The following is a 5,147-nucleotide window of genomic DNA, read 5'->3' as shown; positions in this document are numbered from 1 at the left end:
AATGGGGATATGAAATTATAAAAGCACCAATAATCATGTAATAATGCATTCTGTAATTTATTGGATTATAAGGTGCACCAGTGCATTATGATCCAGTGGTTTGAACCCATAAACTATTTTATGTGAGAAAGATGGACAGTGTCCTCCTATAAAGAATTATAGTCTTGAAAACCCAATGGAGGGTTGCTAAATGTCTAACTTGATGGCAGCAGGTTTACTGATGGATTGAGCAGGAAACAAAATAACCTGGTGACACAGAAGGCCATGATAAAGAAAGCGTGTATATCACATGGCACAGAACTGGACACTTGACTTTTTGCAAGATGTGAGCTTGTTGGTGACCTTACCATCTACTGCAAGACACTAGGGCCTAGGTGGCATGGCTGGCCTAGGAGCATCTTTCAGCCACCACTTCCCCAGCATCTACTAAAGGCTGCAGCTCAGTCCAGGCACACTCACACCCTGACTAGTAACAGACCACTGTCTACCAGGATGAGGGGGGCTACAGTTTCAGTGTGGCCCAAACCACAATCCCATCCAGAGCACTTGATCTCAGTTTCCATCTTCTGTATACTGCTCAGCTGCCGCCCCCACTGTCTAGCACAAAATCATCAATATCACAGGTACTTTGGGTGAAACGTTAAAACCATGTGGGATATACCACAATTCCTCAGTCCATTCAATTGTGGTTGGAGATTTGTGCTGTAGTATATTTACACAATGGAATACTACGCAATCCTCAGAACCAAAGACTTTGAAAAATACTATGTAATTTGGGAGAGGCTGGAGAGGATTAGGCTGAATGAATTAATGTCTCATAAGGACAAATAATGGTTTTAAACCATTATTGTAAAAATAGAAGGATAACTAGTAAAACATACACAGGAACTCAAGGCAGGGGGAGTGGAGAGGTGAAATAGGTAGGGGTGAAACAACAGGGCTGCACAGTCTGGTGGGTGGAGGGAGGGGGGATGCAAATGGGAAGAATCTGGGTGAAAAAACAGGGTAATGATGGGCAAAGTCCAATGGTAATTGATTTTATAAAACAAAATGCATAAAAATGATTGTATGAAACACTATGTGCATAAAGAATAATGTGAAAAACTATATATATGCATATATGTATATGTATATATATGTGTATATGTATATAAAATAAACTTTGTAAGCAAACAAATTTAATAAAATAATGTAAAATTGAATGTATATAACTACATAAATGAAAGATTGTATAAAACAATGTATATGCATGAAACATGATGTTAAGAAATTATTATATGAAAATAAATTAAAATATTTATAACATCATGTCAGATAACCTCCAAAGGAACATACATACATATGATTGGAATTCCAGAACATGAGAATGACAGGGAAATCACTGAGAAAATTGTTGAAGAGATACTAGAAGTACTAGAAGAAAACTATCCAGGTATTTTGAAGAATGAGGAAATCCACATTCAAGAAGCACAGTGAACACCAAATATCCCCCCCCCCAAAAAAACCATCAAATTCTCCAAATTGAAAGATAAGGATAGGATACTAAAAACAGTGCTAGAAAAACAAAAAGTCATCTACCAAGGGAAAACAATTAGATTAAGTTATGGCTTCTCAGCGGAAACCATATGAGAAGATAATGGGAAGATATATACAGAAAGTTGAAAGAAAACAATTGCCAGCCAAGGATCCTATACCCAGCAAAGCTCTCCATCAAATATGAAGTAGATATTATATCCTTTGCTCAAAACAAGGAACTTAAAGAAATTGTGAAAAAAAAAGACCAAAAGTACAAAAAAAATTTCAGTGAAGTCTTTTACATGCTATGACAATGGAAAATGGATGGACCAGAAAAAGAAACACAGCAAAATGGCAACAGTAAAATCTGGCCTGACAATAATCACACAAATGTGAATAGACTATACCAATCAAGAGAAAAATGAGTAGCAGAATGCATTGAAACATAAAACAAAGCCTACAAAGTTGCTTACAAGAGATAAATCTAAAAAATAAAGAGAAAGACAGACTCAAAATTAGAGGCTGGGGGGAGGGAGGAAGGCAAGTGACAACATAAAAAAAGCATGTGTGGCAATACTAATCTCCAATAACATGGAATTAAATTGAAAACCACCATAAAAATAAGGAAGGACATTCTATAATGATTAAGGGCACAATAGATCAAGATTATATAATCTTGTTCAATATTTATGCACCAAATAATATACATACAAAACACATGAAACAATAGTTAACAAAATTGAAGAAAGAAGTAGACAGCATCACAGTCATGGTAGGAGAGTTCAACATACCACTATCACCAAAGCATAGTTCATCTCAAAAGAAACTCAACAAATATGCAGAAGATCTAAACTATACAATCAGGCAACTTGATTTTGTGAAGGTATTCAGTTCACTGTACCCAACTAAAACTCAATTCACTTTTTTCTCAAGTGCACATGGTACATTCTCCAGAATCAATCACATATTAGGACACAAAGCAAACCTCAACAAACTGAAAAACTTTGAAAGAATACAAAGCACCTTCTCAGACCATCATGCCATAAAACTAGAAATTTAACATAAGAGTGTAAAACTTACAAAAAGACCTATGTGGAAAATATATAACTCTCTGCTAGAACACAATTGGGATATAAAACTAATAAAGAATGAAATTTTAAAAATTCTTGAAGAAAATGAAAATACAACATACCTATGTACAACCTTGTTTATAGTGACTTTGTTCACAATAGTAAAGAGTTGGAAACAAGCTATGTGCCCATCAACAAAAGAATTGATAGGGAAGTTGTGGTATATTCACACAATGGAATACTACGATGCAGTTAAATACAAGGAACTCATGAACTATTATTCAAAATGGATGACCCTAGAGGACATTATGCTGAGTGAAGTATCTCAGTCAAAAAAGGACAAACACTAATAGTGCCACTATTAGGGGTTGGGGGGGTGGAGACTGAGAAAGATGGGATAAAATATTTTTACTGCGTTGAAACAGATGAGAGAGAGAAACATATAAAAGGAATATATGATTAGGTATTATTATCATGAAATGAGTCCATAACGAAGGCTGCATAGTGGAGTGGACTTGGGGGGAGGGATTGTATAACAATGAAATAATGTATCTTTTATTTTTCAAAGAGAAGAGTGAAGTGGAGGGGAGGGGTGGGCAGGGAGAAAAGTGCAACAATGAATGAATGGAAATGCAAAATCTCTGTAAATTTTCAGTAAAATTTAAAATAATAATAAAATTTGTTTTAAAAACATATAAACAACATATCAAAACCTCTGGGATTCAAAACTCTGGGACTGCAAAAGCAGTTCTTGGGGGAAGTTCATAGCAATAGGTGCACATATAAAAAAAGGAAGAAAGAATAAAAATCAATGATCTAGTTCAACACCTCCATCAAATGAAGAGACAATAATCCTACAGCTTCTACAAGAGAAAAAAATTATAAGGACAAGAGCTAAAATCAATGAGATAGAAAACAGAAAAACAATTGAAGCCATCAAGAAGATCTGGTTTTACAAAAGGGGCAGTAAAATTGACAAACCATTGGTAAACTTAACAAAAGGATAAAAAAAGAGAAGACACAGATTATTCTACAAAGAAATCATAGAGGCGACATCACAAGAGAACCAGGTGAAATTATTTAAGTGTTGGGATACTGTGAAAAGCTATACTCTAATAAATTTGAAAATTTAGAGGAAATTGGCAGCTTCTTTGAAACTCATGCCCTACCCAGATTGACAAGAACACTTGAACAGATATAACATAAAAGAAGATATTGAATGGATCATAAAAAAGATTTCCCTATAAGAAAAGTCCTGGACCAGATGGTTTCACAGCTGAATTCTACCAAACATTCAGAGAGGATCTATCACCAATTCTACTTAAATTATAAAAAAAAAATAAAAATAAAGAACACCCTAGATTTATTCTATGAAGTAAGCATAACTCTAACACCAAAACCAGGCAAAGATATTACCAAGAGCTAAAATTATAGACCATTATCTCTCATTAATATAGATGCAAAAATGTTTAAAAAAATCCTAGCTAATAGAATCCAAATGCTCATCAAGGAAACAAATTCATCATGACCATGTGGGATTCATAACAGCTATGCTAGGATGGTTCAATATAAGAAAAAAATAAATGTAATTCACTATATTAACAGTGTAAATAATGATATGATCTTAGCAACTGACGCAGAAAAGTCATCTGAGAAAAATCTAACACCTCTTCTTGAGAAAGACACTCAGCAAAATTAGAATTGAAGGGAATTTCCTCAACATAGTGAAACGTATAAATGCAAAACTAAGAACCAATATGATTCTCAATGAGAAGGACTAAAAGAAATTTTCTTGCAAACAAGGACCACCAGAAAAGGATGCCCACTGTCACAACTTGTATTCAATATTATATTGAAAGTGCTTGCTAGGGCAGTATGACATGGGAAAGGGAAAAAAATGCTTCCAGATCAGCAAAGAGATAGTTAAAACTATCGCCATATGCAAATAATATTAAAGTGTTCACAGAAATCTCAAGGACTCAAGAACAACAAAAAATGTTAGAACTAGTAGACCAATTTAGTAGAGTGGCAGGATATAAGATCAATATCCAATAATGAGTGGGATTTCTCTACAGTAACAAACTCAGAGAAGGAAACCAGGAAAGCAATACTATTTACAATGTTCTTGTTATGTGCCATTGAGTTGCCTGCAACTCTTAGTGACCCTATGCACAACAGCTCTAAACCCTGCCGTTTACGGAAAGAGTCTAATTCAGACACACCAACGCCCATTGCCTCAGTCTCTGTATCAATCCATCTCATCCAGGGTCTTCCTCTCCTGCACTGTCCCTCCACCCTTCCCAGTATGATGTCCTTCTCCAAGGACCTGCCTCTCCTGGCCATGTACCCAAAGTATGTGAGACAGAACTTCAAAATTCTAACTACTAAGGAGAAACTTGGCTCCACCCTCTCCAAGACAGACATATTTGTTTCTTGGCAGTCCATGGTATATTCAAGACTCTTTTCCAGCACCACAATTCAAAGACATCGAGATATATCTATAGATATCTATCTATCTATCTATCTATCTATCTATCTATCTATCTATCTATATCTATATAT

The sequence above is a fragment of the Elephantulus edwardii genome, unplaced genomic scaffold (assembly GCF_000299155.1).
Source record: "Elephantulus edwardii isolate Elephantulus edwardi_28Jun2011 unplaced genomic scaffold, EleEdw1.0 scaffold00518, whole genome shotgun sequence".
Classification (NCBI taxonomy): Eukaryota; Metazoa; Chordata; class Mammalia; order Macroscelidea; family Macroscelididae; genus Elephantulus; species Elephantulus edwardii.
The sequence above is the reverse complement of the archived record's forward strand: the minus strand, read 5'-3'. Positions refer to the sequence as shown.